We start from the raw sequence: 18,727 nt of genomic DNA, 5'->3' as shown, positions 1-18,727 counted from the left end.
ATCCGATTTTTAATTGCTGCTTTTTCACTCTCCGAACTTAGTGTAGGACGTTTGCGGCTACTTGCACCATATCTCTCGCACACAGGCACCTGTTTACATCGCATCCTCGGTAGTATAGTGGTTAGTATCGCCGCCGGTCATGCGGGAGACCGGGGTTCGATTCCCCGCCGGGGAGATGCGATTTTTATCTCACAAACCTGTTCGAGTGTTGCGCGTATGGGGGTCGTAAGAGCATTAACTTTGCGATCAAGGAGTGTAGTTGGTGCAAAATCTTAAAAAATGCTACATCTTAGGAAGTGGTTCTCGCATTCTTCACACTTCAGAATTACTGGGTTTGCTGTTAACGCTGAATCAAGGCACCCCAGGCGACGCTGTGGGCGTAATAATCGAGCTCGACACAGTCTGCAAAAGAAATAATTTTAGCAGAGCGTGGTTTCGATCCACGGACCTCTGGGTTATGGGCCCAGCACGCTTCCACTGCGCCACTCTGCTGGCTGGGGTTGCGCTGGCTCTTCGCCACGTGACGTGGGACACTTGGAAAGCGTTGTCTGCGTCGCTTTCACACGCCTGTACTTAATTGCGTATCATCTCCCACAGCTCTCAGCTTGACTTGTCTCGACTTTGCTCGACTGACGCTACGCTGACGCTTGCAGGCTGCGATATTTACCACGATTGACTCGACATGCAGCTGCGAGATGCACAGGAGTAACAAAGCACTCCACGATGCGTCGACATACGAAATCCACTGCCCAGCTACGCGTCGGCAACCAACAAAATGCCGACCCTGCCAGGATTCGAACCTGGAATCTTCTGATCCGTAGTCAGACGCGTTATCCGTTGCGCCACAGGGCCAGTGGCAGCATTTCTTTCTACGAGGCAAGTGCAATTGGCGAAGAAACGTGTTCTCCATGGCTGAGCAAGCTCCCAAGGAAGGTACCTCTCGTCCAGCTGCGTGGCCGCAGTGCGCCTGCAGAGCTTAGAGCTTGCCACGCATCTGCTCTCGCTGTTCGACAGGTAGCAGAAGGCAAGGCGCGCGTTTTCCCGCGTTTTCTCGACGACCAGAGCCGGTTGATGTGCATGTAAGCGTAGCATATGAAACAAGAATAGCACGAAGCATTGGTAGTCAGGTGCCAAAGTCGCAGTATGGCATCAGGTGGCGATCGTATGTTTCTGTGGCCACCACTGGTTTGCAGCAAAGTGAATACCGCTAACTGAGAACACTGTGTCGTAGCCCCAGTGGCGCAATTGGTTAGCGCACGGTACTTATAAGGCAGTAGCCGTGAGCAATGCCGGGGTTGTGAGTTCGAGCCTCACCTGGGGCATACTTTTATTTCTTAGCAGCTGTCTCTGACAGCAACAGGAGGCTAGGTTTGAGATGTATCAGCTATTTGAGTAACATAATTGTGCATTCGAGACGCTAGCTGCGTCTTCCTCGGTAGTATAGTGGTTAGTATCCCCGCCTGTCACGCGGGAGACCGGGGTTCGATTCCCCGCCGGGGAGGCACATCCGATTTTTAATTGCTGCTTTTTCACTCTCCGAACTTAGTGTAGGACGTTTGCGGCTACTTGCACCATATCTCTCGCACACAGGCACCTGTTTACATCGCATCCTCGGTAGTATAGTGGTTAGTATCGCCGCCGGTCACGCGGGAGAGCGGGGTTCGATTCCCCGCCGGGGAGATGCGATTTTTATCTCACAAACCCGTTCGAGTGTTGCGCGTATGGGGGTCGTAAGAGCATTAACTTTGCGATCAAGGAGTGTAGTTGGTGCAAAATCTTAAAAAATGCTACATCTTAGGAAGTGGTTCTCGCATTCTTCACACTTCAGAATTACTGGGTTTGCTGTTAACGCTGAATCAAGGCACCCCAGCCGACGCTGTGGGCGTAATAATCGAGCTCGACACAGTCTGCAAAAGAAATAATTTTAGCAGAGCGTGGTTTCGATCCACGGACCTCTGGGTTATGGGCCCAGCACGCTTCCACTGCGCCACTCTGCTGGCTGGGGTTGCGCTGGCTCTTCGCCACGTGACGTGGGACACTTGGAAAGCGTTGTCTGCGTCGCTTTCACACGCCTGTACTTAATTGCGTATCATCTCCCACAGCTCTCAGCTTGACTTGTCTCGACTTTGCTCGACTGACGCTACGCTGACGCTTGCAGGCTGCGATATTTACCACGATTGACTCGACATGCAGCTGCGAGATGCACAGGAGTAACAAAGCACTCCACGATGCGTCGACATACGAAATCCACTGCCCAGCTACGCGTCGGCAACCAACAAAATGCCGACCCTGCCAGGATTCGAACCTGGAATCTTCTGATCCGTAGTCAGACGCGTTATCCGTTGCGCCACAGGGCCAGTGGCAGCATTTCTTTCTACGAGGCAAGTGCAATTGGCGAAGAAACGTGTTCTCCATGGCTGAGCAAGCTCCCAAGGAAGGTACCTCTCGTCCAGCTGCGTGGCCGCAGTGCGCCTGCAGAGCTTAGAGCTTGCCACGCATCTGCTCTCGCTGTTCGACAGGTAGCAGAAGGCAAGGCGCGCGTTTTCCCGCGTTTTCTCGACGACCAGAGCCGGTTGATGTGCATGTAAGCGTAGCATATGAAACAAGAATAGCACGAAGCATTGGTAGTCAGGTGCCAAAGTCGCAGTATGGCATCAGGTGGCGATCGTATGTTTCTGTGGCCACCACTGGATTGCAGCAAAGTGAATACCGCTAACTGAGAACACTGTGTCGTAGCCCCAGTGGCGCAATTGGTTAGCGCACGGTACTTATAAGGCAGTAGCCGTGAGCAATGCCGGGGTTGTGAGTTCGAGCCTCACCTGGGGCATACTTTTATTTCTTAGCAGCTGTCTCTGACAGCAACAGGAGGCTAGGTTTGAGATGTATCAGCTATTTGAGTAACATAATTGTGCATTCGAGACGCTAGCTGCGTCTTCCTCGGTAGTATAGTGGTTCGTATCCCCGCCTGTCACGCGGGAGACCGGGGTTCGATTCCCCGCCGGGGAGGCACATCCGATTTTTAATTGCTGCTTTTTCACTCTCCGAACTTAGTGTAGGACGTTTGCGGCTACTTGCACCATATCTCTCGCACACAGGCACCTGTTTACATCGCATCCTCGGTAGTATAGTGGTTAGTATCGCCGCCGGTCACGCGGGAGACCGGGGTTCGATTCCCCGCCGGGGAGATGCGATTTTTATCTCACAAACCTGTTCGAGTGTTGCGCGTATGGGGGTCGTAAGAGCATTAACTTTGCGATCAAGGAGTGTAGTTGGTGCAAAATCTTAAAAAATGCTACATCTTAGGAAGTGGTTCTCGCATTCTTCACACTTCAGAATTACTGGGTTTGCTGTTAACGCTGAATCAAGGCACCCCAGGCGACGCTGTGGGCGTAATAATCGAGCTCGACACAGTCTGCAAAAGAAATAATTTTAGCAGAGCGTGGTTTCGATCCACGGACCTCTGGGTTATGGGCCCAGCACGCTTCCACTGCGCCACTCTGCTGGCTGGGGTTGCGCTGGCTCTTCGCCACGTGACGTGGGACACTTGGAAAGCGTTGTCTGCGTCGCTTTCACACGCCTGTACTTAATTGCGTATCATCTCCCACAGCTCTCAGCTTGACTTGTCTCGACTTTGCTCGACTGACGCTACGCTGACGCTTGCAGGCTGCGATATTTACCACGATTGACTCGACATGCAGCTGCGAGATGCACAGGAGTAACAAAGCACTCCACGATGCGTCGACATACGAAATCCACTGCCCAGCTACGCGTCGGCAACCAACAAAATGCCGACCCTGCCAGGATTCGAACCTGGAATCTTCTGATCCGTAGTCAGACGCGTTATCCGTTGCGCCACAGGGCCAGTGGCAGCATTTCTTTCTACGAGGCAAGTGCAATTGGCGAAGAAACGTGTTCTCCATGGCTGAGCAAGCTCCCAAGGAAGGTACCTCTCGTCCAGCTGCGTGGCCGCAGTGCGCCTGCAGAGCTTAGAGCTTGCCACGCATCTGCTCTCGCTGTTCGACAGGTAGCAGAAGGCAAGGCGCGCGTTTTCCCGCGTTTTCTCGACGACCAGAGCCGGTTGATGTGCATGTAAGCGTAGCATATGAAACAAGAATAGCACGAAGCATTGGTAGTCAGGTGCCAAAGTCGCAGTATGGCATCAGGTGGCGATCGTATGTTTCTGTGGCCACCACTGGTTTGCAGCAAAGTGAATACCGCTAACTGAGAACACTGTGTCGTAGCCCCAGTGGCGCAATTGGTTAGCGCACGGTACTTATAAGGCAGTAGCCGTGAGCAATGCCGGGGTTGTGAGTTCGAGCCTCACCTGGGGCATACTTTTATTTCTTAGCAGCTGTCTCTGACAGCAACAGGAGGCTAGGTTTGAGATGTATCAGCTATTTGAGTAACATAATTGTGCATTCGAGACGCTAGCTGCGTCTTCCTCGGTAGTATAGTGGTTAGTATCCCCGCCTGTCACGCGGGAGACCGGGGTTCGATTCCCCGCCGGGGAGGCACATCCGATTTTTAATTGCTGCTTTTTCACTCTCCGAACTTAGTGTAGGACGTTTGCGGCTACTTGCACCATATCTCTCGCACACAGGCACCTGTTTACATCGCATCCTCGGTAGTATAGTGGTTAGTATCGCCGCCGGTCACGCGGGAGAGCGGGGTTCGATTCCCCGCCGGGGAGATGCGATTTTTATCTCACAAACCTGTTCGAGTGTTGCGCGTATGGGGGTCGTAAGAGCATTAACTTTGCGATCAAGGAGTGTAGTTGGTGCAAAATCTTAAAAAATGCTACATCTTAGGAAGTGGTTCTCGCATTCTTCACACTTCAGAATTACTGGGTTTGCTGTTAACGCTGAATCAAGGCACCCCAGCCGACGCTGTGGGCGTAATAATCGAGCTCGACACAGTCTGCAAAAGAAATAATTTTAGCAGAGCGTGGTTTCGATCCACGGACCTCTGGGTTATGGGCCCAGCACGCTTCCACTGCGCCACTCTGCTGGCTGGGGTTGCGCTGGCTCTTCGCCACGTGACGTGGGACACTTGGAAAGCGTTGTCTGCGTCGCTTTCACACGCCTGTACTTAATTGCGTATCATCTCCCACAGCTCTCAGCTTGACTTGTCTCGACTTTGCTCGACTGACGCTACGCTGACGCTTGCAGGCTGCGATATTTACCACGATTGACTCGACATGCAGCTGCGAGATGCACAGGAGTAACAAAGCACTCCACGATGCGTCGACATACGAAATCCACTGCCCAGCTACGCGTCGGCAACCAACAAAATGCCGACCCTGCCAGGATTCGAACCTGGAATCTTCTGATCCGTAGTCAGACGCGTTATCCGTTGCGCCACAGGGCCAGTGGCAGCATTTCTTTCTACGAGGCAAGTGCAATTGGCGAAGAAACGTGTTCTCCATGGCTGAGCAAGCTCCCAAGGAAGGTACCTCTCGTCCAGCTGCGTGGCCGCAGTGCGCCTGCAGAGCTTAGAGCTTGCCACGCATCTGCTCTCGCTGTTCGACAGGTAGCAGAAGGCAAGGCGCGCGTTTTCCCGCGTTTTCTCGACGACCAGAGCCGGTTGATGTGCATGTAAGCGTAGCATATGAAACAAGAATAGCACGAAGCATTGGTAGTCAGGTGCCAAAGTCGCAGTATGGCATCAGGTGGCGATCGTATGTTTCTGTGGCCACCACTGGTTTGCAGCAAAGTGAATACCGCTAACTGAGAACACTGTGTCGTAGCCCCAGTGGCGCAATTGGTTAGCGCACGGTACTTATAAGGCAGTAGCCGTGAGCAATGCCGGGGTTGTGAGTTCGAGCCTCACCTGGGGCATACTTTTATTTCTTAGCAGCTGTCTCTGACAGCAACAGGAGGCTAGGTTTGAGATGTATCAGCTATTTGAGTAACATAATTGTGCATTCGAGACGCTAGCTGCGTCTTCCTCGGTAGTATAGTGGTTAGTATCCCCGCCTGTCACGCGGGAGACCGGGGTTCGATTCCCCGCCGGGGAGGCACATCCGATTTTTAATTGCTGCTTTTTCACTCTCCGAACTTAGTGTAGGACGTTTGCGGCTACTTGCACCATATCTCTCGCACACAGGCACCTGTTTACATCGCATCCTCGGTAGTATAGTGGTTAGTATCGCCGCCGGTCACGCGGGAGACCGGGGTTCGATTCCCCGCCGGGGAGATGCGATTTTTATCTCACAAACCTGTTCGAGTGTTGCGCGTATGGGGGTCGTAAGAGCATTAACTTTGCGATCAAGGAGTGTAGTTGGTGCAAAATCTTAAAAAATGCTACATCTTAGGAAGTGGTTCTCGCATTCTTCACACTTCAGAATTACTGGGTTTGCTGTTAACGCTGAATCAAGGCACCCCAGGCGACGCTGTGGGCGTAATAATCGAGCTCGACACAGTCTGCAAAAGAAATAATTTTAGCAGAGCGTGGTTTCGATCCACGGACCTCTGGGTTATGGGCCCAGCACGCTTCCACTGCGCCACTCTGCTGGCTGGGGTTGCGCTGGCTCTTCGCCACGTGACGTGGGACACTTGGAAAGCGTTGTCTGCGTCGCTTTCACACGCCTGTACTTAATTGCGTATCATCTCCCACAGCTCTCAGCTTGACTTGTCTCGACTTTGCTCGACTGACGCTACGCTGACGCTTGCAGGCTGCGATATTTACCACGATTGACTCGACATGCAGCTGCGAGATGCACAGGAGTAACAAAGCACTCCACGATGCGTCGACATACGAAATCCACTGCCCAGCTACGCGTCGGCAACCAACAAAATGCCGACCCTGCCAGGATTCGAACCTGGAATCTTCTGATCCGTAGTCAGACGCGTTATCCGTTGCGCCACAGGGCCAGTGGCAGCATTTCTTTCTACGAGGCAAGTGCAATTGGCGAAGAAACGTGTTCTCCATGGCTGAGCAAGCTCCCAAGGAAGGTACCTCTCGTCCAGCTGCGTGGCCGCAGTGCGCCTGCAGAGCTTAGAGCTTGCCACGCATCTGCTCTCGCTGTTCGACAGGTAGCAGAAGGCAAGGCGCGCGTTTTCCCGCGTTTTCTCGACGACCAGAGCCGGTTGATGTGCATGTAAGCGTAGCATATGAAACAAGAATAGCACGAAGCATTGGTAGTCAGGTGCCAAAGTCGCAGTATGGCATCAGGTGGCGATCGTATGTTTCTGTGGCCACCACTGGTTTGCAGCAAAGTGAATACCGCTAACTGAGAACACTGTGTCGTAGCCCCAGTGGCGCAATTGGTTAGCGCACGGTACTTATAAGGCAGTAGCCGTGAGCAATGCCGGGGTTGTGAGTTCGAGCCTCACCTGGGGCATACTTTTATTTCTTAGCAGCTGTCTCTGACAGCAACAGGAGGCTAGGTTTGAGATGTATCAGCTATTTGAGTAACATAATTGTGCATTCGAGACGCTAGCTGCGTCTTCCTCGGTAGTGTAGTGGTTAGTATCCCCGCCTGTCACGCGGGAGACCGGGGTTCGATTCCCCGCCGGGGAGGCACATCCGATTTTTAATTGCTGCTTTTTCACTCTCCGAACTTAGTGTAGGACGTTTGCGGCTACTTGCACCATATCTCTCGCACACAGGCACCTGTTTACATCGCATCCTCGGTAGTATAGTGGTTAGTATCGCCGCCGGTCACGCGGGAGAGCGGGGTTCGATTCCCCGCCGGGGAGATGCGATTTTTATCTCACAAACCTGTTCGAGTGTTGCGCGTATGGGGGTCGTAAGAGCATTAACTTTGCGATCAAGGAGTGTAGTTGGTGCAAAATCTTAAAAAATGCTACATCTTAGGAAGTGGTTCTCGCATTCTTCACACTTCAGAATTACTGGGTTTGCTGTTAACGCTGAATCAAGGCACCCCAGCCGACGCTGTGGGCGTAATAATCGAGCTCGACACAGTCTGCAAAAGAAATAATTTTAGCAGAGCGTGGTTTCGATCCACGGACCTCTGGGTAATGGGCCCAGCACGCTTCCACTGCGCCACTCTGCTGGCTGGGGTTGCGCTGGCTCTTCGCCACGTGACGTGGGACACTTGGAAAGCGTTGTCTGCGTCGCTTTCACACGCCTGTACTTAATTGCGTATCATCTCCCACAGCTCTCAGCTTGACTTGTCTCGACTTTGCTCGACTGACGCTACGCTGACGCTTGCAGGCTGCGATATTTACCACGATTGACTCGACATGCAGCTGCGAGATGCACAGGAGTAACAAAGCACTCCACGATGCGTCGACATACGAAATCCACTGCCCAGCTACGCGTCGGCAACCAACAAAATGCCGACCCTGCCAGGATTCGAACCTGGAATCTTCTGATCCGTAGTCAGACGCGTTATCCGTTGCGCCACAGGGCCAGTGGCAGCATTTCTTTCTACGAGGCAAGTGCAATTGGCGAAGAAACGTGTTCTCCATGGCTGAGCAAGCTCCCAAGGAAGGTACCTCTCGTCCAGCTGCGTGGCCGCAGTGCGCCTGCAGAGCTTAGAGCTTGCCACGCATCTGCTCTCGCTGTTCGACAGGTAGCAGAAGGCAAGGCGCGCGTTTTCCCGCGTTTTCTCGACGACCAGAGCCGGTTGATGTGCATGTAAGCGTAGCATATGAAACAAGAATAGCACGAAGCATTGGTAGTCAGGTGCCAAAGTCGCAGTATGGCATCAGGTGGCGATCGTATGTTTCTGTGGCCACCACTGGTTTGCAGCAAAGTGAATACCGCTAACTGAGAACACTGTGTCGTAGCCCCAGTGGCGCAATTGGTTAGCGCACGGTACTTATAAGGCAGTAGCCGTGAGCAATGCCGGGGTTGTGAGTTCGAGCCTCACCTGGGGCATACTTTTATTTCTTAGCAGCTGTCTCTGACAGCAACAGGAGGCTAGGTTTGAGATGTATCAGCTATTTGAGTAACATAATTGTGCATTCGAGACGCTAGCTGCGTCTTCCTCGGTAGTGTAGTGGTTAGTATCCCCGCCTGTCACGCGGGAGACCGGGGTTCGATTCCCCGCCGGGGAGGCACATCCGATTTTTAATTGCTGCTTTTTCACTCTCCGAACTTAGTGTAGGACGTTTGCGGCTACTTGCACCATATCTCTCGCACACAGGCACCTGTTTACATCGCATCCTCGGTAGTATAGTGGTTAGTATCGCCGCCGGTCACGCGGGAGAGCGGGGTTCGATTCCCCGCCGGGGAGATGCGATTTTTATCTCACAAACCTGTTCGAGTGTTGCGCGTATGGGGGTCGTAAGAGCATTAACTTTGCGATCAAGGAGTGTAGTTGGTGCAAAATCTTAAAAAATGCTACATCTTAGGAAGTGGTTCTCGCATTCTTCACACTTCAGAATTACTGGGTTTGCTGTTAACGCTGAATCAAGGCACCCCAGCCGACGCTGTGGGCGTAATAATCGAGCTCGACACAGTCTGCAAAAGAAATAATTTTAGCAGAGCGTGGTTTCGATCCACGGACCTCTGGGTTATGGGCCCAGCACGCTTCCACTGCGCCACTCTGCTGGCTGGGGTTGCGCTGGCTCTTCGCCACGTGACGTGGGACACTTGGAAAGCGTTGTCTGCGTCGCTTTCACACGCCTGTACTTAATTGCGTATCATCTCCCACAGCTCTCAGCTTGACTTGTCTCGACTTTGCTCGACTGACGCTACGCTGACGCTTGCAGGCTGCGATATTTACCACGATTGACTCGACATGCAGCTGCGAGATGCACAGGAGTAACAAAGCACTCCACGATGCGTCGACATACGAAATCCACTGCCCAGCTACGCGTCGGCAACCAACAAAATGCCGACCCTGCCAGGATTCGAACCTGGAATCTTCTGATCCGTAGTCAGACGCGTTATCCGTTGCGCCACAGGGCCAGTGGCAGCATTTCTTTCTACGAGGCAAGTGCAATTGGCGAAGAAACGTGTTCTCCATGGCTGAGCAAGCTCCCAAGGAAGGTACCTCTCGTCCAGCTGCGTGGCCGCAGTGCGCCTGCAGAGCTTAGAGCTTGCCACGCATCTGCTCTCGCTGTTCGACAGGTAGCAGAAGGCAAGGCGCGCGTTTTCCCGCGTTTTCTCGACGACCAGAGCCGGTTGATGTGCATGTAAGCGTAGCATATGAAACAAGAATAGCACGAAGCATTGGTAGTCAGGTGCCAAAGTCGCAGTATGGCATCAGGTGGCGATCGTATGTTTCTGTGGCCACCACTGGTTTGCAGCAAAGTGAATACCGCTAACTGAGAACACTGTGTCGTAGCCCCAGTGGCGCAATTGGTTAGCGCACGGTACTTATAAGGCAGTAGCCGTGAGCAATGCCGGGGTTGTGAGTTCGAGCCTCACCTGGGGCATACTTTTATTTCTTAGCAGCTGTCTCTGACAGCAACAGGAGGCTAGGTTTGAGATGTATCAGCTATTTGAGTAACATAATTGTGCATTCGAGACGCTAGCTGCGTCTTCCTCGGTAGTATAGTGGTTAGTATCCCCGCCTGTCACGCGGGAGACCGGGGTTCGATTCCCCGCCGGGGAGGCACATCCGATTTTTAATTGCTGCTTTTTCACTCTCCGAACTTAGTGTAGGACGTTTGCGGCTACTTGCACCATATCTCTCGCACACAGGCACCTGTTTACATCGCATCCTCGGTAGTATAGTGGTTAGTATCGCCGCCGGTCACGCGGGAGACCGGGGTTCGATTCCCCGCCGGGGAGATGCGATTTTTATCTCACAAACCTGTTCGAGTGTTGCGCGTATGGGGGTCGTAAGAGCATTAACTTTGCGATCAAGGAGTGTAGTTGGTGCAAAATCTTAAAAAATGCTACATCTTAGGAAGTGGTTCTCGCATTCTTCACACTTCAGAATTACTGGGTTTGCTGTTAACGCTGAATCAAGGCACCCCAGCCGACGCTGTGGGCGTAATAATCGAGCTCGACACAGTCTGCAAAAGAAATAATTTTAGCAGAGCGTGGTTTCGATCCACGGACCTCTGGGTTATGGGCCCAGCACGCTTCCACTGCGCCACTCTGCTGGCTGGGGTTGCGCTGGCTCTTCGCCACGTGACGTGGGACACTTGGAAAGCGTTGTCTGCGTCGCTTTCACACGCCTGTACTTAATTGCGTATCATCTCCCACAGCTCTCAGCTTGACTTGTCTCGACTTTGCTCGACTGACGCTACGCTGACGCTTGCAGGCTGCGATATTTACCACGATTGACTCGACATGCAGCTGCGAGATGCACAGGAGTAACAAAGCACTCCACGATGCGTCGACATACGAAATCCACTGCCCAGCTACGCGTCGGCAACCAACAAAATGCCGACCCTGCCAGGATTCGAACCTGGAATCTTCTGATCCGTAGTCAGACGCGTTATCCGTTGCGCCACAGGGCCAGTGGCAGCATTTCTTTCTACGAGGCAAGTGCAATTGGCGAAGAAACGTGTTCTCCATGGCTGAGCAAGCTCCCAAGGAAGGTACCTCTCGTCCAGCTGCGTGGCCGCAGTGCGCCTGCAGAGCTTAGAGCTTGCCACGCATCTGCTCTCGCTGTTCGACAGGTAGCAGAAGGCAAGGCGCGCGTTTTCCCGCGTTTTCTCGACGACCAGAGCCGGTTGATGTGCATGTAAGCGTAGCATATGAAACAAGAATAGCACGAAGCATTGGTAGTCAGGTGCCAAAGTCGCAGTATGGCATCAGGTGGCGATCGTATGTTTCTGTGGCCACCACTGGTTTGCAGCAAAGTGAATACCGCTAACTGAGAACACTGTGTCGTAGCCCCAGTGGCGCAATTGGTTAGCGCACGGTACTTATAAGGCAGTAGCCGTGAGCAATGCCGGGGTTGTGAGTTCGAGCCTCACCTGGGGCATACTTTTATTTCTTAGCAGCTGTCTCTGACAGCAACAGGAGGCTAGGTTTGAGATGTATCAGCTATTTGAGTAACATAATTGTGCATTCGAGACGCTAGCTGCGTCTTCCTCGGTAGTATAGTGGTTAGTATCCCCGCCTGTCACGCGGGAGACCGGGGTTCGATTCCCCGCCGGGGAGGCACATCCGATTTTTAATTGCTGCTTTTTCACTCTCCGAACTTAGTGTAGGACGTTTGCGGCTACTTGCACCATATCTCTCGCACACAGGCACCTGTTTACATCGCATCCTCGGTAGTATAGTGGTTAGTATCGCCGCCGGTCACGCGGGAGAGCGGGGTTCGATTCCCCGCCGGGGAGATGCGATTTTTATCTCACAAACCTGTTCGAGTGTTGCGCGTATGGGGGTCGTAAGAGCATTAACTTTGCGATCAAGGAGTGTAGTTGGTGCAAAATCTTAAAAAATGCTACATCTTAGGAAGTGGTTCTCGCATTCTTCACACTTCAGAATTACTGGGTTTGCTGTTAACGCTGAATCAAGGCACCCCAGCCGACGCTGTGGGCGTAATAATCGAGCTCGACACAGTCTGCAAAAGAAATAATTTTAGCAGAGCGTGGTTTCGATCCACGGACCTCTGGGTTATGGGCCCAGCACGCTTCCACTGCGCCACTCTGCTGGCTGGGGTTGCGCTGGCTCTTCGCCACGTGACGTGGGACACTTGGAAAGCGTTGTCTGCGTCGCTTTCACACGCCTGTACTTAATTGCGTATCATCTCCCACAGCTCTCAGCTTGACTTGTCTCGACTTTGCTCGACTGACGCTACGCTGACGCTTGCAGGCTGCGATATTTACCACGATTGACTCGACATGCAGCTGCGAGATGCACAGGAGTAACAAAGCACTCCACGATGCGTCGACATACGAAATCCACTGCCCAGCTACGCGTCGGCAACCAACAAAATGCCGACCCTGCCAGGATTCGAACCTGGAATCTTCTGATCCGTAGTCAGACGCGTTATCCGTTGCGCCACAGGGCCAGTGGCAGCATTTCTTTCTACGAGGCAAGTGCAATTGGCGAAGAAACGTGTTCTCCATGGCTGAGCAAGCTCCCAAGGAAGGTACCTCTCGTCCAGCTGCGTGGCCGCAGTGCGCCTGCAGAGCTTAGAGCTTGCCACGCATCTGCTCTCGCTGTTCGACAGGTAGCAGAAGGCAAGGCGCGCGTTTTCCCGCGTTTTCTCGACGACCAGAGCCGGTTGATGTGCATGTAAGCGTAGCATATGAAACAAGAATAGCACGAAGCATTGGTAGTCAGGTGCCAAAGTCGCAGTATGGCATCAGGTGGCGATCGTATGTTTCTGTGGCCACCACTGGTTTGCAGCAAAGTGAATACCGCTAACTGAGAACACTGTGTCGTAGCCCCAGTGGCGCAATTGGTTAGCGCACGGTACTTATAAGGCAGTAGCCGTGAGCAATGCCGGGGTTGTGAGTTCGAGCCTCACCTGGGGCATACTTTTATTTCTTAGCAGCTGTCTCTGACAGCAACAGGAGGCTAGGTTTGAGATGTATCAGCTATTTGAGTAACATAATTGTGCATTCGAGACGCTAGCTGCGTCTTCCTCGGTAGTATAGTGGTTAGTATCCCCGCCTGTCACGCGGGAGACCGGGGTTCGATTCCCCGCCGGGGAGGCACATCCGATTTTTAATTGCTGCTTTTTCACTCTCCGAACTTAGTGTAGGACGTTTGCGGCTACTTGCACCATATCTCTCGCACACAGGCACCTGTTTACATCGCATCCTCGGTAGTATAGTGGTTAGTATCGCCGCCGGTCACGCGGGAGACCGGGGTTCGATTCCCCGCCGGGGAGATGCGATTTTTATCTCACAAACCTGTTCGAGTGTTGCGCGTATGGGGGTCGTAAGAGCATTAACTTTGCGATCAAGGAGTGTAGTTGGTGCAAAATCTTAAAAAATGCTACATCTTAGGAAGTGGTTCTCGCATTCTTCACACTTCAGAATTACTGGGTTTGCTGTTAACGCTGAATCAAGGCACCCCAGCCGACGCTGTGGGCGTAATAATCGAGCTCGACACAGTCTGCAAAAGAAATAATTTTAGCAGAGCGTGGTTTCGATCCACGGACCTCTGGGTTATGGGCCCAGCACGCTTCCACTGCGCCACTCTGCTGGCTGGGGTTGCGCTGGCTCTTCGCCACGTGACGTGGGACACTTGGAAAGCGTTGTCTGCGTCGCTTTCACACGCCTGTACTTAATTGCGTATCATCTCCCACAGCTCTCAGCTTGACTTGTCTCGACTTTGCTCGACTGACGCTACGCTGACGCTTGCAGGCTGCGATATTTACCACGATTGACTCGACATGCAGCTGCGAGATGCACAGGAGTAACAAAGCACTCCACGATGCGTCGACATACGAAATCCACTGCCCAGCTACGCGTCGGCAACCAACAAAATGCCGACCCTGCCAGGATTCGAACCTGGAATCTTCTGATCCGTAGTCAGACGCGTTATCCGTTGCGCCACAGGGCCAGTGGCAGCATTTCTTTCTACGAGGCAAGTGCAATTGGCGAAGAAACGTGTTCTCCATGGCTGAGCAAGCTCCCAAGGAAGGTACCTCTCGTCCAGCTGCGTGGCCGCAGTGCGCCTGCAGAGCTTAGAGCTTGCCACGCATCTGCTCTCGCTGTTCGACAGGTAGCAGAAGGCAAGGCGCGCGTTTTCCCGCGTTTTCTCGACGACCAGAGCCGGTTGATGTGCATGTAAGCGTAGCATATGAAACAAGAATAGCACGAAGCATTGGTAGTCAGGTGCCAAAGTCGCAGTATGGCATCAGGTGGCGATCGTATGTTTCTGTGGCCACCACTGGTTTGCAGCAAAGTGAATACCGCTAACTGAGAACACTGTGTCGTAGCCCCAGTGGCGCAATTGGTTAGCGCACGGTACTTATAAGGCAGTAGACGTGAGCAATGCCGGGGTTGTGAGTTCGAGCCTCACCTGGGGCATACTTTTATTTCTTAGCAGCTGTCTCTGACAGCAACAGGAGGCTAGGTTTGAGATGTATCAGCTATTTGAGTAACATAATTGTGCATTCGAGACGCTAGCTGCGTCTTCCTCGGTAGTATAGTGGTTAGTATCCCCGCCTGTCACGCGGGAGACCGGGGTTCGATTCCCCGCCGGGGAGGCACATCCGATTTTTAATTGCTGCTTTTTCACTCTCCGAACTTAGTGTAGGACGTTTGCGGCTACTTGCACCATATCTCTCGCACACAGGCACCTGTTTACATCGCATCCTCGGTAGTATAGTGGTTAGTATCGCCGCCGGTCACGCGGGAGACCGGGGTTCGATTCCCCGCCGGGGAGATGCGATTTTTATCTCACAAACCTGTTCGAGTGTTGCGCGTATGGGGGTCGTAAGAGCATTAACTTTGCGATCAAGGAGTGTAGTTGGTGCAAAATCTTAAAAAATGCTACATCTTAGGAAGTGGTTCTCGCATTCTTCACACTTCAGAATTACTGGGTTTGCTGTTAACGCTGAATCAAGGCACCCCAGCCGACGCTGTGGGCGTAATAATCGAGCTCGACACAGTCTGCAAAAGAAATAATTTTAGCAGAGCGTGGTTTCGATCCACGGACCTCTGGGTTATGGGCCCAGCACGCTTCCACTGCGCCACTCTGCTGGCTGGGGTTGCGCTGGCTCTTCGCCACGTGACGTGGGACACTTGGAAAGCGTTGTCTGCGTCGCTTTCACACGCCTGTACTTAATTGCGTATCATCTCCCACAGCTCTCAGCTTGACTTGTCTCGACTTTGCTCGACTGACGCTACGCTGACGCTTGCAGGCTGCGATATTTACCACGATTGACTCGACATGCAGCTGCGAGATGCACAGGAGTAACAAAGCACTCCACGATGCGTCGACATACGAAATCCACTGCCCAGCTACGCGTCGGCAACCAACAAAATGCCGACCCTGCCAGGATTCGAACCTGGAATCTTCTGATCCGTAGTCAGACGCGTTATCCGTTGCGCCACAGGGCCAGTGGCAGCATTTCTTTCTACGAGGCAAGTGCAATTGGCGAAGAAACGTGTTCTCCATGGCTGAGCAAGCTCCCAAGGAAGGTACCTCTCGTCCAGCTGCGTGGCCGCAGTGCGCCTGCAGAGCTTAGAGCTTGCCACGCATCTGCTCTCGCTGTTCGACAGGTAGCAGAAGGCAAGGCGCGCGTTTTCCCGCGTTTTCTCGACGACCAGAGCCGGTTGATGTGCATGTAAGCGTAGCATATGAAACAAGAATAGCACGAAGCATTGGTAGTCAGGTGCCAAAGTCGCAGTATGGCATCAGGTGGCGATCGTATGTTTCTGTGGCCACCACTGGTTTGCAGCAAAGTGAATACCGCTAACTGAGAACACTGTGTCGTAGCCCCAGTGGCGCAATTGGTTAGCGCACGGTACTTATAAGGCAGTAGACGTGAGCAATGCCGGGGTTGTGAGTTCGAGCCTCACCTGGGGCATACTTTTATTTCTTAGCAGCTGTCTCTGACAGCAACAGGAGGCTAGGTTTGAGATGTATCAGCTATTTGAGTAACATAATTGTGCATTCGAGACGCTAGCTGCGTCTTCCTCGGTAGTATAGTGGTTAGTATCCCCGCCTGTCACGCGGGAGACCGGGGTTCGATTCCCCGCCGGGGAGGCACATCCGATTTTTAATTGCTGCTTTTTCACTCTCCGAACTTAGTGTAGGACGTTTGCGGCTACTTGCACCATATCTCTCGCACACAGGCACCTGTTTACATCGCATCCTCGGTAGTATAGTGGTTAGTATCGCCGCCGGTCACGCGGGAGACCGGGGTTCGATTCCCCGCCGGGGAGATGCGATTTTTATCTCACAAACCTGTTCGAGTGTTGCGCGTATGGGGGTCGTAAGAGCATTAACTTTGCGATCAAGGAGTGTAGTTGGTGCAAAATCTTAAAAAATGCTACATCTTAGGAAGTGGTTCTCGCATTCTTCACACTTCAGAATTACTGGGTTTGCTGTTAACGCTGAATCAAGGCACCCCAGCCGACGCTGTGGGCGTAATAATCGAGCTCGACACAGTCTGCAAAAGAAATAATTTTAGCAGAGCGTGGTTTCGATCCACGGACCTCTGGGTTATGGGCCCAGCACGCTTCCACTGCGCCACTCTGCTGGCTGGGGTTGCGCTGGCTCTTCGCCACGTGACGTGGGACACTTGGAAAGCGTTGTCTGCGTCGCTTTCACACGCCTGTACTTAATTGCGTATCATCTCCCACAGCTCTCAGCTTGACTTGTCTCGACTTTGCTCGACTGACGCTACGCTGACGCTTGCAGGCTGCGATATTTACCACGATTGACTCGACATGCAGCTGCGAGATGCACAGGAGTAACAAAGCACTCCACGATGCGTCGACATACGAAATCCACTGCCCAGCTACGCGTCGGCAACCAACAAAATGCCGACCCTGCCAGGATTCGAACCTGGAATCTTCTGATCCGTAGTCAGACGCGTTATCCGTTGCGCCACAGGGCCAGTGGCAGCATTTCTTTCTACGAGGCAAGTGCAATTGGCGAAGAAACGTGTTCTCCATGGCTGAGCAAGCTCCCAAGGAAGGTACCTCTCGTCCAGCTGCGTGGCCGCAGTGCGCCTGCAGAGCTTAGAGCTTGCCACGCATCTGCTCTCGCTGTTCGACAGGTAGCAGAAGGCAAGGCGCGCGTTTTCCCGCGTTTTCTCGACGACCAGAGCCGGTTGATGTGCATGTAAGCGTAGCATATGAAACAAGAATAGCACGAAGCATTGGTAGTCAGGTGCCAAAGTCGCAGTATGGCATCAGGTGGCGATCGTATGTTTCTGTGGCCACCACTGGTTTGCAGCAAAGTGAATACCGCTAACTGAGAACACTGTGTCGTAGCCCCAGTGGCGCAATTGGTTAGCGCACGGTACTTATAAGGCAGTAGCCGTGAGCAATGCCGGGGTTGTGAGTTCGAGCCTCACCTGGGGCATACTTTTATTTCTTAGCAGCTGTCTCTGACAGCAACAGGAGGCTAGGTTTGAGATGTATCAGCTATTTGAGTAACATAATTGTGCATTCGAGACGCTAGCTGCGTCTTCCTCGGTAGTATAGTGGTTAGTATCCCCGCCTGTCACGCGGGAGACCGGGGTTCGATTCCCCGCCGGGGAGGCACATCCGATTTTTAATTGCTGCTTTTTCACTCTCCGAACTTAGTGTAGGACGTTTGCGGCTACTTGCACCATATCTCTCGCACACAGGCACCTGTTTACATCGCATCCTCGGTAGTATAGTGGTTAGTATCGCCGCCGGTCACGCGGGAGACCGGGGTTCGATTCCCCGCCGGGGAGATGCGATTTTTATCTCACAAACCTGTTCGAGTGTTGCGCGTATGGGGGTCGGGGTCGTAAGAGCATTAACTTTGCGATCAAGGAGTGTAGTTGGTGCAAAATCTTAAAAAATGCTACATCTTAGGAAGTGGTTCTCGCATTCTTCACACTTCAGAATTACTGGGTTTGCTGTTAACGCTGAATCAAGGCACCCCAGCCGACGCTGTGGGCGTAATAATCGAGCTCGACACAGTCTGCAAAAGAAATAATTTTAGCAGAGCGTGGTTTCGATCCACGGACCTCTGGGTTATGGGCCCAGCACGCTTCCACTGCGCCACTCTGCTGGCTGGGGTTGCGCTGGCTCTTCGCCACGTGACGTGGGACACTTGGAAAGCGTTGTCTGCGTCGCTTTCACACGCCTGTACTTAATTGCGTATCATCTCCCACAGCTCTCAGCTTGACTTGTCTCGACTTTGCTCGACTGACGCTACGCTGACGCTTGCAGGCTGCGAT

General features: G+C 52.9%; 48 non-coding genes across 48 annotated transcripts; 24 read left to right on the top strand and 24 right to left on the bottom strand.

Annotated features, from left to right (window-relative positions):
* Nucleotides 1-420: 420 nt before the first annotated feature.
* Trnam-cau (transfer RNA methionine (anticodon CAU)) lies at nucleotides 421-492 on the bottom strand. Its single transcript has one exon. It is a non-coding gene; the product is annotated as a tRNA-Met (tRNA).
* A 287-nt stretch (nucleotides 493-779) lies between these two features.
* On the bottom strand, nucleotides 780-852 carry Trnar-acg (transfer RNA arginine (anticodon ACG)). Its single transcript has one exon. It is a non-coding gene; the product is annotated as a tRNA-Arg (tRNA).
* A 378-nt stretch (nucleotides 853-1,230) lies between these two features.
* On the top strand, nucleotides 1,231-1,322 carry Trnai-uau (transfer RNA isoleucine (anticodon UAU)). Its single transcript is given in 2 exon segments — nucleotides 1,231-1,268; nucleotides 1,287-1,322. It is a non-coding gene; the product is annotated as a tRNA-Ile (tRNA).
* Nucleotides 1,323-1,429: 107 nt separating this feature from the next.
* On the top strand, nucleotides 1,430-1,501 carry Trnad-guc (transfer RNA aspartic acid (anticodon GUC)). Its single transcript has one exon. It is a non-coding gene; the product is annotated as a tRNA-Asp (tRNA).
* Nucleotides 1,502-1,925: 424 nt separating this feature from the next.
* Trnam-cau (transfer RNA methionine (anticodon CAU)) lies at nucleotides 1,926-1,997 on the bottom strand. Its single transcript has one exon. It is a non-coding gene; the product is annotated as a tRNA-Met (tRNA).
* A 287-nt stretch (nucleotides 1,998-2,284) lies between these two features.
* On the bottom strand, nucleotides 2,285-2,357 carry Trnar-acg (transfer RNA arginine (anticodon ACG)). Its single transcript has one exon. It is a non-coding gene; the product is annotated as a tRNA-Arg (tRNA).
* Nucleotides 2,358-2,735: 378 nt separating this feature from the next.
* On the top strand, nucleotides 2,736-2,827 carry Trnai-uau (transfer RNA isoleucine (anticodon UAU)). The gene is given in 2 exon segments: nucleotides 2,736-2,773; nucleotides 2,792-2,827. It is a non-coding gene; the product is annotated as a tRNA-Ile (tRNA).
* Nucleotides 2,828-2,934: 107 nt separating this feature from the next.
* On the top strand, nucleotides 2,935-3,006 carry Trnad-guc (transfer RNA aspartic acid (anticodon GUC)). The gene has a single exon. It is a non-coding gene; the product is annotated as a tRNA-Asp (tRNA).
* Nucleotides 3,007-3,430: 424 nt separating this feature from the next.
* Trnam-cau (transfer RNA methionine (anticodon CAU)) lies at nucleotides 3,431-3,502 on the bottom strand. Its single transcript has one exon. It is a non-coding gene; the product is annotated as a tRNA-Met (tRNA).
* A 287-nt stretch (nucleotides 3,503-3,789) lies between these two features.
* On the bottom strand, nucleotides 3,790-3,862 carry Trnar-acg (transfer RNA arginine (anticodon ACG)). Its single transcript has one exon. It is a non-coding gene; the product is annotated as a tRNA-Arg (tRNA).
* A 378-nt stretch (nucleotides 3,863-4,240) lies between these two features.
* On the top strand, nucleotides 4,241-4,332 carry Trnai-uau (transfer RNA isoleucine (anticodon UAU)). The gene is given in 2 exon segments: nucleotides 4,241-4,278; nucleotides 4,297-4,332. It is a non-coding gene; the product is annotated as a tRNA-Ile (tRNA).
* Nucleotides 4,333-4,439: 107 nt separating this feature from the next.
* Trnad-guc (transfer RNA aspartic acid (anticodon GUC)) lies at nucleotides 4,440-4,511 on the top strand. Its single transcript has one exon. It is a non-coding gene; the product is annotated as a tRNA-Asp (tRNA).
* Nucleotides 4,512-4,935: 424 nt separating this feature from the next.
* Trnam-cau (transfer RNA methionine (anticodon CAU)) lies at nucleotides 4,936-5,007 on the bottom strand. The gene has a single exon. It is a non-coding gene; the product is annotated as a tRNA-Met (tRNA).
* A 287-nt stretch (nucleotides 5,008-5,294) lies between these two features.
* On the bottom strand, nucleotides 5,295-5,367 carry Trnar-acg (transfer RNA arginine (anticodon ACG)). Its single transcript has one exon. It is a non-coding gene; the product is annotated as a tRNA-Arg (tRNA).
* Nucleotides 5,368-5,745: 378 nt separating this feature from the next.
* Trnai-uau (transfer RNA isoleucine (anticodon UAU)) lies at nucleotides 5,746-5,837 on the top strand. Its single transcript is given in 2 exon segments — nucleotides 5,746-5,783; nucleotides 5,802-5,837. It is a non-coding gene; the product is annotated as a tRNA-Ile (tRNA).
* A 107-nt stretch (nucleotides 5,838-5,944) lies between these two features.
* On the top strand, nucleotides 5,945-6,016 carry Trnad-guc (transfer RNA aspartic acid (anticodon GUC)). Its single transcript has one exon. It is a non-coding gene; the product is annotated as a tRNA-Asp (tRNA).
* Nucleotides 6,017-6,440: 424 nt separating this feature from the next.
* Trnam-cau (transfer RNA methionine (anticodon CAU)) lies at nucleotides 6,441-6,512 on the bottom strand. The gene has a single exon. It is a non-coding gene; the product is annotated as a tRNA-Met (tRNA).
* Nucleotides 6,513-6,799: 287 nt separating this feature from the next.
* Trnar-acg (transfer RNA arginine (anticodon ACG)) lies at nucleotides 6,800-6,872 on the bottom strand. Its single transcript has one exon. It is a non-coding gene; the product is annotated as a tRNA-Arg (tRNA).
* Nucleotides 6,873-7,250: 378 nt separating this feature from the next.
* On the top strand, nucleotides 7,251-7,342 carry Trnai-uau (transfer RNA isoleucine (anticodon UAU)). Its single transcript is given in 2 exon segments — nucleotides 7,251-7,288; nucleotides 7,307-7,342. It is a non-coding gene; the product is annotated as a tRNA-Ile (tRNA).
* A 107-nt stretch (nucleotides 7,343-7,449) lies between these two features.
* Trnad-guc (transfer RNA aspartic acid (anticodon GUC)) lies at nucleotides 7,450-7,521 on the top strand. Its single transcript has one exon. It is a non-coding gene; the product is annotated as a tRNA-Asp (tRNA).
* Nucleotides 7,522-8,304: 783 nt separating this feature from the next.
* Nucleotides 8,305-8,377, bottom strand: Trnar-acg (transfer RNA arginine (anticodon ACG)). The gene has a single exon. It is a non-coding gene; the product is annotated as a tRNA-Arg (tRNA).
* Nucleotides 8,378-8,755: 378 nt separating this feature from the next.
* Trnai-uau (transfer RNA isoleucine (anticodon UAU)) lies at nucleotides 8,756-8,847 on the top strand. The gene is given in 2 exon segments: nucleotides 8,756-8,793; nucleotides 8,812-8,847. It is a non-coding gene; the product is annotated as a tRNA-Ile (tRNA).
* A 107-nt stretch (nucleotides 8,848-8,954) lies between these two features.
* On the top strand, nucleotides 8,955-9,026 carry Trnad-guc (transfer RNA aspartic acid (anticodon GUC)). Its single transcript has one exon. It is a non-coding gene; the product is annotated as a tRNA-Asp (tRNA).
* Nucleotides 9,027-9,450: 424 nt separating this feature from the next.
* Nucleotides 9,451-9,522, bottom strand: Trnam-cau (transfer RNA methionine (anticodon CAU)). The gene has a single exon. It is a non-coding gene; the product is annotated as a tRNA-Met (tRNA).
* Nucleotides 9,523-9,809: 287 nt separating this feature from the next.
* Nucleotides 9,810-9,882, bottom strand: Trnar-acg (transfer RNA arginine (anticodon ACG)). Its single transcript has one exon. It is a non-coding gene; the product is annotated as a tRNA-Arg (tRNA).
* Nucleotides 9,883-10,260: 378 nt separating this feature from the next.
* Nucleotides 10,261-10,352, top strand: Trnai-uau (transfer RNA isoleucine (anticodon UAU)). Its single transcript is given in 2 exon segments — nucleotides 10,261-10,298; nucleotides 10,317-10,352. It is a non-coding gene; the product is annotated as a tRNA-Ile (tRNA).
* Nucleotides 10,353-10,459: 107 nt separating this feature from the next.
* Trnad-guc (transfer RNA aspartic acid (anticodon GUC)) lies at nucleotides 10,460-10,531 on the top strand. Its single transcript has one exon. It is a non-coding gene; the product is annotated as a tRNA-Asp (tRNA).
* Nucleotides 10,532-10,955: 424 nt separating this feature from the next.
* Trnam-cau (transfer RNA methionine (anticodon CAU)) lies at nucleotides 10,956-11,027 on the bottom strand. Its single transcript has one exon. It is a non-coding gene; the product is annotated as a tRNA-Met (tRNA).
* Nucleotides 11,028-11,314: 287 nt separating this feature from the next.
* Trnar-acg (transfer RNA arginine (anticodon ACG)) lies at nucleotides 11,315-11,387 on the bottom strand. The gene has a single exon. It is a non-coding gene; the product is annotated as a tRNA-Arg (tRNA).
* Nucleotides 11,388-11,765: 378 nt separating this feature from the next.
* Nucleotides 11,766-11,857, top strand: Trnai-uau (transfer RNA isoleucine (anticodon UAU)). Its single transcript is given in 2 exon segments — nucleotides 11,766-11,803; nucleotides 11,822-11,857. It is a non-coding gene; the product is annotated as a tRNA-Ile (tRNA).
* Nucleotides 11,858-11,964: 107 nt separating this feature from the next.
* Nucleotides 11,965-12,036, top strand: Trnad-guc (transfer RNA aspartic acid (anticodon GUC)). Its single transcript has one exon. It is a non-coding gene; the product is annotated as a tRNA-Asp (tRNA).
* A 424-nt stretch (nucleotides 12,037-12,460) lies between these two features.
* Trnam-cau (transfer RNA methionine (anticodon CAU)) lies at nucleotides 12,461-12,532 on the bottom strand. The gene has a single exon. It is a non-coding gene; the product is annotated as a tRNA-Met (tRNA).
* A 287-nt stretch (nucleotides 12,533-12,819) lies between these two features.
* Trnar-acg (transfer RNA arginine (anticodon ACG)) lies at nucleotides 12,820-12,892 on the bottom strand. Its single transcript has one exon. It is a non-coding gene; the product is annotated as a tRNA-Arg (tRNA).
* Nucleotides 12,893-13,270: 378 nt separating this feature from the next.
* Trnai-uau (transfer RNA isoleucine (anticodon UAU)) lies at nucleotides 13,271-13,362 on the top strand. Its single transcript is given in 2 exon segments — nucleotides 13,271-13,308; nucleotides 13,327-13,362. It is a non-coding gene; the product is annotated as a tRNA-Ile (tRNA).
* Nucleotides 13,363-13,469: 107 nt separating this feature from the next.
* Trnad-guc (transfer RNA aspartic acid (anticodon GUC)) lies at nucleotides 13,470-13,541 on the top strand. The gene has a single exon. It is a non-coding gene; the product is annotated as a tRNA-Asp (tRNA).
* Nucleotides 13,542-13,965: 424 nt separating this feature from the next.
* Nucleotides 13,966-14,037, bottom strand: Trnam-cau (transfer RNA methionine (anticodon CAU)). The gene has a single exon. It is a non-coding gene; the product is annotated as a tRNA-Met (tRNA).
* Nucleotides 14,038-14,324: 287 nt separating this feature from the next.
* Trnar-acg (transfer RNA arginine (anticodon ACG)) lies at nucleotides 14,325-14,397 on the bottom strand. The gene has a single exon. It is a non-coding gene; the product is annotated as a tRNA-Arg (tRNA).
* Nucleotides 14,398-14,775: 378 nt separating this feature from the next.
* Trnai-uau (transfer RNA isoleucine (anticodon UAU)) lies at nucleotides 14,776-14,867 on the top strand. Its single transcript is given in 2 exon segments — nucleotides 14,776-14,813; nucleotides 14,832-14,867. It is a non-coding gene; the product is annotated as a tRNA-Ile (tRNA).
* A 107-nt stretch (nucleotides 14,868-14,974) lies between these two features.
* Trnad-guc (transfer RNA aspartic acid (anticodon GUC)) lies at nucleotides 14,975-15,046 on the top strand. The gene has a single exon. It is a non-coding gene; the product is annotated as a tRNA-Asp (tRNA).
* A 424-nt stretch (nucleotides 15,047-15,470) lies between these two features.
* Trnam-cau (transfer RNA methionine (anticodon CAU)) lies at nucleotides 15,471-15,542 on the bottom strand. The gene has a single exon. It is a non-coding gene; the product is annotated as a tRNA-Met (tRNA).
* A 287-nt stretch (nucleotides 15,543-15,829) lies between these two features.
* Nucleotides 15,830-15,902, bottom strand: Trnar-acg (transfer RNA arginine (anticodon ACG)). The gene has a single exon. It is a non-coding gene; the product is annotated as a tRNA-Arg (tRNA).
* A 378-nt stretch (nucleotides 15,903-16,280) lies between these two features.
* On the top strand, nucleotides 16,281-16,372 carry Trnai-uau (transfer RNA isoleucine (anticodon UAU)). The gene is given in 2 exon segments: nucleotides 16,281-16,318; nucleotides 16,337-16,372. It is a non-coding gene; the product is annotated as a tRNA-Ile (tRNA).
* A 107-nt stretch (nucleotides 16,373-16,479) lies between these two features.
* Nucleotides 16,480-16,551, top strand: Trnad-guc (transfer RNA aspartic acid (anticodon GUC)). The gene has a single exon. It is a non-coding gene; the product is annotated as a tRNA-Asp (tRNA).
* A 424-nt stretch (nucleotides 16,552-16,975) lies between these two features.
* Nucleotides 16,976-17,047, bottom strand: Trnam-cau (transfer RNA methionine (anticodon CAU)). Its single transcript has one exon. It is a non-coding gene; the product is annotated as a tRNA-Met (tRNA).
* Nucleotides 17,048-17,334: 287 nt separating this feature from the next.
* Trnar-acg (transfer RNA arginine (anticodon ACG)) lies at nucleotides 17,335-17,407 on the bottom strand. The gene has a single exon. It is a non-coding gene; the product is annotated as a tRNA-Arg (tRNA).
* A 378-nt stretch (nucleotides 17,408-17,785) lies between these two features.
* Trnai-uau (transfer RNA isoleucine (anticodon UAU)) lies at nucleotides 17,786-17,877 on the top strand. Its single transcript is given in 2 exon segments — nucleotides 17,786-17,823; nucleotides 17,842-17,877. It is a non-coding gene; the product is annotated as a tRNA-Ile (tRNA).
* A 107-nt stretch (nucleotides 17,878-17,984) lies between these two features.
* Trnad-guc (transfer RNA aspartic acid (anticodon GUC)) lies at nucleotides 17,985-18,056 on the top strand. The gene has a single exon. It is a non-coding gene; the product is annotated as a tRNA-Asp (tRNA).
* Nucleotides 18,057-18,486: 430 nt separating this feature from the next.
* On the bottom strand, nucleotides 18,487-18,558 carry Trnam-cau (transfer RNA methionine (anticodon CAU)). Its single transcript has one exon. It is a non-coding gene; the product is annotated as a tRNA-Met (tRNA).
* Between the last annotated feature and the right edge of the window lie 169 nt (nucleotides 18,559-18,727).

This window comes from Schistocerca serialis, chromosome 9, assembly GCF_023864345.2.
Source record: "Schistocerca serialis cubense isolate TAMUIC-IGC-003099 chromosome 9, iqSchSeri2.2, whole genome shotgun sequence".
NCBI classification, from domain to species: Eukaryota; Metazoa; Arthropoda; class Insecta; order Orthoptera; family Acrididae; genus Schistocerca; species Schistocerca serialis.
Note: the sequence above shows the minus strand (reverse complement) of the source record. Positions and strands in the feature narration are given on the sequence as shown.